Genomic DNA, 12,660 nt, shown 5'->3' with positions numbered 1-12,660 from the left:
CTACAAGTTATGCAAGCTGTCTATTGTTCATATATAAGGTTTTTATCAAAGAGGTAATCGTATAGACTTTGAAAAAAGCCTCATTCGATTTAAATTGAAAGTTCTAGATCCGTTTTTTAAAGTTAAGAATAATCGGACAGTAAGCAACCCCCCCCCCCAATGCAATAAAAACTTGAAACTTTTTGCAATCAAAAAACGAACAAAAATTAAATTAAAAAAAAACTTTCATAAAAATAATTTTTTCAAAGAAAAGTAAAGGCCGTTTTAAACTTAAGATAAGGAGATATTAATGACCGTTAAAATTCAAGCTTAAAACGACCAGAAATTACTATTAAAGAATAAATGCAACCCAAACCGAACAGAAATTAAATAAAGAATCATAGCAAAAAACATACAACACGTAATAATATAAATGAATAAATAGATTTTAAAGCGAGTAATATTTAGATTGAATATGAAAATCCAGCTTTAAATAAAAAAAAATAGTTTGCTATTAAAATATAAATGAAACTTAAAACAACAGAAATTAAATAAACCATCAATGCGAACAAACATACAATATATATTAATGTAAATGAATAAATAAATCTTAAAAAGAGTGAAACTTCAATTGAATATGCAAATCAAGTTTGAATCGAATAAAAATAACTACAAACAAGAGTTTGGGTATCGCCTCACTGCAGAAGCCTAAAACCTACTGCGTCATTGGCTCTTCACTGAAAACGAATTAGTCGTATATTACAAATTTATTCTTTTCAAGTTCTTACAGCATTGAAAATGAAAATAAAAATTACAGAGAAAAAAATTTTGAACTGATGGATCTTTCAACAATTAATATCATTATATATCTAATATTCAATTTGATTTTGTTTATACTTTCCAAGACTGTTCAAGACTCATATAGTTTTCAGTAAGGCGCCAATGACACTTTGTAGTGTTTAAGGCATTAAAACCTTGAATAAAGCTTTGATTTCAGGAAATAAACCAAAATTTCCAAGTTTTCGGATTGGAAAATTTACTACAAAATACAGATGACGGCTTTATTTTGCTTTTTACCGTGAAATTTAATTATAACTGAAAATCCTCAACTACACTTTAAATTTAGTTAAATCAAAAAGACAGTTTTTGAATTTTTGCACCCTTAAAAAAAAAATCAAATTTTAATAATGATCAAATTTGTAATGCCTTTGACCTGTTCAAGGAGTTTAGCCTTTTCTTTCAAATTTATTAAGATAAAACATGCTCTGGAGGGGTTAAAAGTCATTATTAGTCATCAATCCTAATATATTTTGTATTTTAAGATTCTCTTGGCAAAAATCTGTGATTTATCCGAGTTTCGATGATAGTATTTTACTTCTCTTAGTTTACAATAACTCCGTTCCAAGATCTTTCATGGACTTGCCACAAGTTCTGAAAATGGCCGATCCCATCACAGTTTCTGAGGATTCTTTTATCAAAAACGGTAAGTTGTACAGTTAATTTTTTGTGTCAGAATAAAAGAAAAGCTACTTTGTTCTACAAAATAATTATTCCTTTTTTTTCCTTCTTGCTGATTAAGTGGCCTTAACAAAAAAAAGTTTAACTACATATGCACTTGAATCTAACAATTAAGAGCTGAGGGGTGATAAAGTGACTTCTTTGTGACTTTAAACACATTTAAATTCAATTTATTAGCTTTAATTTTTAAGTTTGGTGAGACAATTAAATCATCCGGTTGAGGAATTTTATGTCAATTTTCACTGTGCTGGTATGATGTACGAAATATTTCTATCAAAGGATGGGTAGTTATGGGGGTTCAGATGGGAACATCTAATCATAATACATGTAAGAGATAAACAAGATTAGTTGAATTCAACTGCTAAAATTTTGGCGACTGTTTTACTTTTAATTGTCTATTTTTGTGATTGTTAAGCTGTAGTTAAGTTTTGATGACACTGTGTTTACAATAACATCATCTTGCAAAAAATGTTTTATTGAAAAGGCTAATTAGGCCCTAAATGAACTGGCAAGTCATATGAGATTTAGCTATCTATCGGTTTATGTTTTTAAGACGAGTTTCATGACTTTGTAGAATTGGCTCTCCCATTATTTTAAAAGAAAAAATGTGTCTGAATGGTGTATTCTTAAATCCAGCTTATGGTGTTAAATATTTAGGATTTATCATGATTGCAATTGGAGTTTGGAGCAACACTATGAAGTAATAGCAGCAAAAGTGGCAAGAGGATTGGGCCTTATAAGAAGGCTAAGGAATGAGCTTCCACCAAGAATTCTAATGAGCCTCAATCATTCTCTTATCAATCCGTATCTTTCTTATGGTTGTTTGCTGTGGACTAGTTCTTTTGCGTCAAGTTTTAAAAGAGTCCAAATTTTACAAAATAAAGTTGTTCGTTTCTTAGGAGAATATGTGAGATTTGAAAATTGCACTTTGAGTTGCTTCACTAAAATGAAAATTCTAAACGTTTATAAGTTAAGAGATTATCAAGTAGCTGTTTTCGTTTATTAATGTTTGAATCGCTATTCGCCGGAGTGCTTTTGGGAAATTTTAAGTCTAACTCGTTTTATCATTGTTATAGGATCTTTATTTTCGTGTTTTGCAGGACCACAGGTGTGGAATTCTCTCCCGGAGGGTATAAAGGGGGCTGATAATTTTAACTAGTTTTAGAGTGAGTTGAAACCGCTACCTTCTGGGAAGTTGTCAGTTTTTTTTTTTTTTTTTTTTTTTTTTTTTTTTTTTTTTTCGATTAGATATATAGTGAAGTGGGAATATATATTAGTTGATTTTAAGGATGGAAACAACCATCATATACAAACCAATGGGTTTCCCCGATGATCGTTGAAAGATTATGTAAGCGTTATTTTGGTTAATAAATTATTTCTCTCTCTCTCTCTCGCTCTCTCTCTTTCTCTTTCTCTCTCTCTCTCTCTCTCTATATCTATCTCTCTCTCTCTCTCTCTCTCTTTCTCTCTCTCCCTCTCTCCCTCTCTCTCTCTCTCTGTAAAACTTTAATTTTATTATTTTTTATATTCTGTTGACTTGAATAAATTACCCAGAGGGAGGGAGGACCAGGGGTCATTTCCCATGATTTATCATTGATAATTTTTTGGGGGAGGATGGGGTATCAGGCCATGGAGGACCAGGCGTCAGATCCCATAAGTTTTGGAATGGAATATTGTTAATAGGTCTTTTTTGGTGAGGGGGAGTCAGGCCATGAAGGGCCAAAATTTTTGGAATAAAATATCGTTAACACGTTTTTTGGGGGGCGGGGGGCGGGCCGTGCAGAGAAGGCCAGGGGTCAGCTCGCTTGTGTTTTGGAATAAAATATCGTTTTTTTAGGGGGGGGGGGTAGAGGTTTGATATTCTTGTAGTAAGGTACGGGTGTCACCACTTATTGGTGTAAAAATGGTGTTACACCACTTACTGGAGGGGAAGGCCCCTGGTGGCGCCAAATATTATAATGGAATGCCCGTGCTTACCACAATGTTTCTGTAAATATAGGGTGTATTAGTACCCAATTTACAATATACCCTGCCCCAGGGTATGATAACGTAATCGAGTGGTCAAATGGCCAAATTCGAAGTTCAAGGGTGTACCCCACCCGGGTCACCACTAAAAAATCTCTAACTATCTCCTTGGAGGTAACGAACCGCCCTGTCAATATAATAATGACGGTATCTCGTAACTCTGTTCCTACCCTGTCTGGGCTCCTGGAAAAAATAGTCTACACAGCTGTAGAAAATATCTTACTTGTAATCTTCCAAAGGTCACACACATATAACAAAAAGAATAGACTTCCCCAACCAGGGTCTCAATGTAGACTAACTGAAAAATAATATTTGTTCTGTACACAAACTTTGCATAGGGCTGAACCCTCGCTTGGCCCTAGCCAATCCTTTCAATACCCATTCAAAATTCATTCTGCTTTTTCTGAGCTTTATCTTTCAATGGCTCAGACCAGGAAGACCAAAATAGAATTTACTTCAAAGCTTACTTATTGCGAAATAATCTAGCTTAGCATCCAGAATTCAACTTAGGATTAAAAATTATCTTATAGGCGAATATAATTACAGAAAATAAAATGGGTCATTTATGTGAAAAGAAAAGAAACAGGGATAGAACCCCATAATTTGGCTTATTTGATCTTTGAAATATTTTCAAAGCCCTCACATAAGAACCTTATGCCCCCTGGACATCATACGAAACTTACCCCTGAGATTTGGGGGTTTGTGTTGACCCTGGAGTTTTTGTTAGTTGATCTTTTGACTTATTTTAACAAAATAGCTATCTAAAAAATTCGATCGGATGGATTTGAGGTAAATGAGGCAGCAAGGCTAGTTACCCTCTGGTTTCTATTGATTCTTAAAAAGGGAACTAGTATTTTTAATTTCCAATAGAATGAGCCCCCAACGAAGTTATAAGATCATTCCTTCCATAAAAACCTTATATGCCCCCGGGTTCTGGGGGGCTGTGTAAACCCCGGAGTTTCTACTATGTATTGTCTATTTAGTCTATTAGTCTTTTCTCTATTCCTTTTCTCTAGTCTTTTCTTCTTAAGTCTATTTTGGAAAAAATGGACATCTCAAAAATTTGATTGGACGTATTTGGGGAAAAGACGTTGTGGGAGGGGGGGGGCTAGTTGCAATCAGGTTTCTTTTGACACTCAAAAAGGGAACTAGAAACTCCGATTTACATTCGAATGAGCCTTCTCTGAAGTTTGTGCTACCATTCCTTCCATAAAAACCTTATGTGCCCTGTGGGCATAACTTACAAAACTTGTCCCTAGGTTCTGAGGGGGGGGGATAACATCCAGCAACTCGTTCTATGTTATGAATTTCAAGTTTTAATTCGTTCTATGTTTTTAATTTTCGTTGAATGTTTCTGGTTTTGTTTTCCTTTATGAAAAGTGGATTTTAAAAGAGATTTGTGAACAAACCTGCACATACATCTCATTATATGTGTACATATAATGTCTGTATATTTACATTTTTTACACGTAACTAAAGAGAAAAAATTGTTAGATTTGGTTAGTAAGCTTTACTGTTAAATTTGTCTATGTCCGTTTAATCTAACTTTTGTTTTAGAAGTTGAAGATGCTTTTCCAGGTCACAGCGAGAACACCTTTTATTTTCAGAACCTTCCTTTGTCACCAATTTGTGAAGATGTTCCTTTGCTCAATTTACCTGGCATTTCAGGACCATGTAAATTTGAATATGACACCCAGGAATCCAAATGTTCTATCAATGAAGGTACATCAGAAACATTCTGTTTTGTTGACTGAAATGTATTGAATAATACTTCTATTGGACAATAATAGGACAAAGGGGCTTAATCATAAGATGTAGCTTTTTTTCTTATTCCAATGTGCAAGTATTTGCCAAAATGTTCGCGGTCTTTAATGAACATTTTTAAATTTTCACTTTAAAATGGTTTGGTAGGTTTTATTATCAAACAGTTGGTAGTAACGAACTGTAAGTAAGCAGCAGCCCGGCTCAATAGTAGCCGAATCTTTAAAAATGGAATTTTGATACCAATAGATACAGCAAAAGGATCGAATTTTTATGCTGATTTCAAATATATAAGTTTCATTAAGTTTAGTCTTACGCATGAAAGGTTACAAGCCTGAGAAAATTTTCCTTATTTTCGGAAATAAGCGTGAAACATCCCTTAAGTCATAGAATCTTAATGAAAATAACACCATCAAATTCAGCGTATCAGAGAACCCTGACATTGAGTTTTCCAGCTTCTATCTGCAAAAATGAGGAATTTTTATTTTTTTGCCTGAAGAAAGATCATGGATGCGTGTTTATTTGTTTTTTTAGTTGTTGGTTTTTTTCCCAGGGGTAATCGTATCGACCCAGTGATCCTATAATATTGTGAAAAGGCTCATTCAAATTGAAATTAAAAGTTCCCGTGCCCTTTTTCAGTGACCAGAAAGATTGGAGGGCAACTAGGCCTCCTCACCCCTTTTCCCCCAAAATCGTCCGAAAAAAATTTCAGGTAGCCATTTTGTTTACCATTGTTGAAAGGCCTAATAAATATGCCTTTCGATATAACATGACCCCCCCCCCCCCTCATAGCCCCATGGGAATGGTCTTTAAGTTATACAAATTGCCCATTGTTTGCGCATAGTATTTATTGTTGGGAAGGATGCATGCATTTTAGGGTGACAAATTTTCTGCTGAGGGTTTTTCCATAGGGAAACTTTCAACGGGGAGAAAAGATTTCAGAAAAATTTGTCATAGAAAATTATACACTGGGGAAATTTGCCCGAATTCCTATACATTTTTTTTTTTTCTTCTTGCTTTCTCTTCTCCGTCTCAATTTTACCAGTGGAGTTGTTAAGGGTAATTGCCTGGGTAAATTTTCACCGGGATGGAATTGTCTAGAGGATATATCCGTGGGTAGGGCATTTTTCCGTGGAGGTGAGGCCAGATTTCCTGGGATTATTTAAAAACTATCAGAAATTAAACATAAAATAAAACATGTTATTTCAATGGGAAGTAAGGAACAACATTAAAACTGAAAACGAACAGAAACTTATTTATGTGAAAGAGGTTGCCTACTCTTCAACACCTCGCTCTTTATGCTAAAATTTTAATTCTTTCCCAATTCTTGAAGATGGACTTCTGTAAAACTATGTTTGTTTAATTGGAACAATAAGAAGCTTTTTGTAAAAGTACTGAAAACCTTAGCGTAAAGAACGAGTTGCGGAGGAGGCCACAACTTTCATATACGTGATAATTTCTATTCGTTTTAAGTCTTAGTGTTACTCCTTAATTCCAGTTGAAAAAACTTGTTTTTTTATTTAATTTTGCAATAAGCTTGATAATAAGCCTTAAAACTACATCTTTACATAGATTATACAATTTGTATTGTATATATTTCTTTATAAATTTACAGATAAATCTGTCTTATATATTGATTTCAAGTTGAATTTGAAATAAGCAGAAAATTGGCTGTGATGAATTGAACTGCATAGAAGCTAGACTGAACTGCCTATATTGCTAGAAGAGCATAGCGAGTCCGATTGAATTTTTTTTAAATGACGAAATTCACGTTTTCTTAGGTCGTTCAAATAATAGTTCAAATGTTTTTACTTTTATTACTTTAATCAATCAAATAATGTTAACATTTTGATTACTAAATATAAGTATATGTATAGTAAACTGACAATGCACATTTATTTGTATTTTTTTCAGTAAAGTGCAAATTATGGTCTGGTCTTGGAAAGGCGTAGGGTTATGAGCCCTACTCAGGTCAATTTCAGCTCATTTTCAGTTTGAATTTTCAGTCAATTTTCAGTTATTTATTGTAATTTCTGTTCCTTTTGGGTTTCATTTATTTATTGATGCTTATTTGTGGTAGTTTCACGCTTGGTAGATCATTTAATTTTATTTTTTCTCATTTTTGGTTGAATGGAGTTCTTTACTTTTCTTTGAAAAATTTTGTTTTGTTGAAAAAGTTTCTTAAATTAGTTTTTGTTCGATTTATATTGATATAGTCTTTTCAGGGAAAAAGAAAGTAATACTTTAAATCTTTTTGTTTTTTTTAAGACTTTATAGTTTCGCCTGCTATTTGTATGCTGGAAAAAAATTTTCAGAAATTTTTAACAAAATACACCCTTTTAAAATCTGGACGGAAATAGTTGTGTTTAATTTAGTTTCATACCTCCTCTAGTTGACCTGAAATATAAAACTTGATACCATTCACAAAACAAATCTGTTTACTTTCTTTGATAGGTATGATACACTTACAATATTTTGATTTGGTTAAATTTTAAGAGCAGAAGTAGCCCCAAAAGTTTGAACATAATACCCTCAGTCGTTCTTGGGATAATGCTGAAATGCCTTATTGGGAAGTTGCATTAATACAGTGCATTTTGATTTAATCTTAAGGCAACATTTAGTTTGTTAACATAATGAGCAAATGGGAGGGTGGGCGTGGGACTAGTTGCCCTCCAATTACTTTTGACTATTAAAAAGGGTATTAGTCCTTTCTATTTTCAATCGAATGAGCCCTTTTCGAAGTTCCTACAACAACTCCTTCGATACGAAGTGCCCTAGTCTACACAAAACAAAAATAATACATTGCACCCACATCGATCTTTACTATAAAAATATAAAGCCTTCCAATCACTTAAGATTATTAAAAAGGGCACTAGCCATTTCAATTTCCAATCGAATGAGCTCTTTTTGAGTTTCTACGACAATGCTTTCTCTAAACACCTTATATGCCCCAAGGGCATAAATTATAACCCTTGCCCTGAGGCCTGTGAGGGTTTTGTCTTCCTCAAAGACTTAATTTCCAGAACTTTGAATTACGTTAAACAAATGGCTATCTCAAAATTTGATTGGATGTTTTTGGGGAAATGATGGGCGTGAGAGGGGCTTTAGTTGCTCTCCCATCACTTTCAACCAATAAAAAAAGGCACTAGCTCTTTGAATTTCCAATCAAATGAGCCCTTTTGAAGTTTCTACGACAACGCTTTCAATAAAACCCTTATATGCCCCCAGGGCATAACTTACAACCCTTGCCCTAAGGGCTGCGGGGGGGGGGGGTTGTCATCCTCAAAGACATAATTTCCGGACCTTTCAACTACGTTGAAGAAAATGGCTATCTCAAAATTTTGATTGGATGTTTCTGGGGAAAGGGTGGGGGTGAGAGGGGGGTTACTTGCCCTCCAGTCACTTTCGACTATTAAAAAGGGCTCTAGCCGTTTTAATTTCTAATTAAATGATTCCTTTTTGAATTTTCTACGACAACGCTTTCTATGAAAAAAAAAACCTTTTGTGCCCCCAGGGCAGAACTTAAAACTCTTGCCCTGAAGGCTGTGGGGGGAGTGTCATCCTCAAAAACATAATTTTTGGACTTTTTAACTAAGTCGAACAATATGGCTATCTCAAAATTTAGATATGATGTGTTTTGGGAAATGGTAGGTGTAAGAGGGGTGTTAGTTATCCTCCAATCACTTTCGACTGTTGAAAAGGGCACAAGCCCTTCTTATTTCCAATCGAATGAGCCCTGTTTGAAGTTTCTACAACATCACTATCTATTAAAACATTATATTTTCCCAGGGCATAACTTACAACTCTTGCCCTGAGGGCTCTGAGAGGGTTTTCATTCTCAAAGACTTAATTTCTTAAACTTTTAACTACTTTGAACAAAATGGCTATCTAAAAATTTTGATTGGATGTGGTTGGGGTAAAGGTGGGCGGGAGAGGGGGGTTAGTTTCCCTCAAATCACTTTCGACTAACTATTAACATGGACACTAGCCCTTTGAATTTCCAATCGAATGAGCCCTTTTTCAAGTTTCTACGACAAAGCTTTCAATAAATTTTATATGCCCCAAGGCATATCTTACAACCCTTCCCCTGAGGGCTGTGGGGGGGGGGGGTTGTCATCCTTAAAGACCTAATTGCCAGAATTTTCAACTATGGTGAACAAATTGGCTATATCAAAATTGTGATCTGGAAAAATGTGAGCGTGAGGGGGGGGGTTAGTTGCCCTCCAATTACTTTTGACCATTAAAAAGGGCACTAGCCCTTTGAATTTCCAATCGAATGAGGCTATTTTGAAGTTTCTACGGCAACACTTTCTATAAAAACCTTATATGCCCCCAGGGCATAACTTACAACCCTTGGCTGCAGTGTTGTGCGGGAGTGTCCTCCTCAAAAACATAATTTATATCTGGAAATAAACTACGCTGAACAAAATGGCTATCTCAAAATTTTTATTGGATGTCTTTTGGGAAATTCTTGCCGTGGAAGTTGTGTTAGTTGCCTCCCAATCACTTTCGACTATTAAAACGGGCACAAGCCATTCCAATTTCCAATCGAATGAACCCTTTTAGAAGTTTCTACGACAATTCTTTCGATGCGAAGTGCCCTGGTCTAAAGAAAGAAAATTATACATTGTGCCAACATCATTCTTTACTTATGCAGCGCGATTGTGCTGCTTATGATAGATGGAAAAGATGTCTCTGGTCCCGCGAGTCTATAATTACAATGAGAGGTCTCATTCCAACGAAATTAAAAGTTCTAGTGGCCTGTATAAGTAACCAAAAGATTTGAGGGTAACTAGACCCCGTCCCACCCCTTTTCTCCCGAAATCGTACTATAAAATTTTGAGATATACATTTTGATCATCATAGTTGAAAGTCCCAATAACTATGGCTTTAGATATAACCTGACCCCCCCCCCCCAGAGTCCCAGGGGAATGGTCGTTAAGTTATAAAAGTTGTCCATTGTTTACGCATAGTGTTTGTTGTTGGGAAGCATGCATACATTTTAGGGTGGGAATACGAATTATCTGCTGGTTTTTTTTTCACGGGGGGAACTCCATGAGGAGATAAGGTTCGAGGGGGTGAACTTATCACAGAAAATTATACACTAGGGGAATTTTCCAGAACTCCTATAAAAATTGTTTTTTATATTTCTTGCTTTCTCTTTTCTGTCTCAATTTTACGCGTTGTTAAGGGTAATTACTCTTAAGAGTTGTTAAGGGCAATTGCCCGGGTAAATTTTCCCCGGGATTGAATTGTCTAGATAATATATCCGTGAAGAGCGTATTTTTCCGTGGAGGTTGTGCCAGATTTCATGGGACTATTTAAAAAACGATCAGAAATTAAATTTTAAAAACAAGTTTTTTCAACTGGAAGTAAGGAGCAACATTAAAACTTGAAACGAACAGAAATTATTACGTATACGAAGGTGGTTCCCCCCTCCTCAACACTTCGATCTTTACGGTTAAGTTTTTTTATGTCCCAATTCTTTAAGAAGGGCTTCTGAAACATTATGTTTGTTTAATTGGAACAATAAGAAACTTTTTTCTAAAGTACTAAAAACTTTAGCCTAAAGAGCGAGGGGTTGAAGAGGATATATACACTGTAAAAATTTGTTTGAGATTCAACAAAAATTGTTTGCTACGTTTATTAACAAAAATCACTCACGGGTTCTCTTTTTTAATTTGAAAAAAATTGACTCAGAGGGCAACATATGTTGAGCATTGGTATTTTTTAGGATATGGTAGCAGCTTCACAAAAGAAATGTATTGCTAAATAAAATTGTCTATTAAAGTTTTATGCAAATATAATATTTGTACATAAATTTTTGTGTTAGCACTTAGTAGACGTGTAAATTCAACTTAATTCAACCCAATCAACCCAAATGCAATATTTTCTTTTTTACTTAAAAAGACAATAGCTTTTGTTCTGTTTTTCTGTCATAACTCCAACCTTTGATTTGAATTACTATTGAACATACTATTTTAAATGTCACCTTAGTCAAAGTCAATATGATGTTCAAGACAATTCGATCTTTAGTTAAAAACTCAATAGATATAAATTTTCGAAGCGCATTAAGAATATTGCTGGTAAACTGTTTAGATTAGAAGAAAGGAATAATTGCACTGTTTCTATATCTTTTTTCTATACTATACTGAATTACTGATAATAACATTGTATTTGTCTTGCTTTTTAATTACTAATTATTTTTCTATTTGATCATGTTATGTAGGGAATTAGTATGAAAAGTGATTTGCCTAGTTCGTTTTGTTGCAATCTAATGATATAAATATTTTTATTTCCATAGGGTGTGTTGTTTCTCTCCATTCACAGTGTTCAATTTTTTTGTACCAAAATAAATCCTTTCATCACATTTCAAATAATTCTCTTTAATTTTTTTGTCAAAATGATGAAATTGATGGCGATTTTCAATAAAATTTCTGAAACACGATATAAGTAAAGAGCAATAAGGTTTCACTTTATTAATCATTGTCAGCATGGAAGGAGTTGTCTTAGAAACTATCGAAGGTGTGCTCATTCAGCTGAAAATTGAAACTTATGGTGCTTTTTATACGAGTTAAAGGAACTGATGCCATCCCGTTTTCCTCCCAAGCCCTTTTTGTTACCCTTCGTACAAAGATATTTGATTAAAATTAGGTATTTTGTTCAAAATAGTCAAAACTTCATGAACTTTCACGATAACACCCTCATATTTTTTGTTATACCCAGGATAAATCCCCCACCCTTTCTCAGTTATAAGTATTACACCACAGATATATGAATTGGAGTTGTCAGTTTGCAGCTCTCTTCCCCTCAATTAGTTTCCAACAACCCTTTCAACAAGCCCTGAAAGTTTCAACTTAATACCCTCGGCTGTTCTTAGGCTATTGCTGATAGAAATTTTTAACAAATCATATGCAAATAATATGCTCTGATGTTGATCAATAACCCCCTCGAAATTACTTGAAAGCAGTCGCAATTAGAAATGGTCGCAGTCATAAGTAGTTAAAGTCGAATTAATGAATGGTCGCAGCCGTTGTTGAAACAACCGCAGTAAGGGGCCAGAAGGTTTCAAGTTAAAACCCTTAGCTGTTCCTAAAGTATTACACATACACCTTTTTTTATAAGCCATTTGTACATAGTGTCCTTTAATTTAGTTAAAAGTGCCCCTCAGCATTCATTAAAGTTTCACATTGACACCCTAACTCTTTTGGAACACAACTGGGTTGAAACATTCCTTCCTTTCTCAATGATAAATCCTGTGTGTAAACAATCAAAAATTGCATAATTTTTAAATTGCCCAATAATTTGCTTCAAAATAAGTGTATTTTTCATTGTTAATATTTTAAAAATGTTCCTAATTTTTTTTCTCTAAATAAG

At 34.3% G+C, this 12,660-nt stretch overlaps 1 long non-coding RNA gene across 1 annotated transcript; it reads left to right on the top strand.

Annotated features, from left to right (window-relative positions):
* The first annotated feature begins 1,332 nt into the window (after positions 1 to 1,332).
* LOC148948073 (uncharacterized) lies at positions 1,333 to 5,303 on the top strand. Its single transcript, XR_016142293.1, has 2 exons — positions 1,333 to 1,462; positions 5,080 to 5,303. It is a non-coding gene; the product is annotated as an uncharacterized LOC148948073 (long non-coding RNA).
* Positions 5,304 to 12,660: the final 7,357 nt, after the last annotated feature.

The sequence above is a fragment of the Artemia sp. Qi Xiang Cuo genome, chromosome 10 (genome assembly GCF_049724085.1).
Source record: "Artemia sp. Qi Xiang Cuo chromosome 10, ASM4972408v1, whole genome shotgun sequence".
NCBI lineage: Eukaryota > Metazoa > Arthropoda > Branchiopoda > Anostraca > Artemiidae > Artemia > Artemia sp. Qi Xiang Cuo.
Note: the sequence above shows the minus strand (reverse complement) of the source record. Positions and strands in the feature narration are given on the sequence as shown.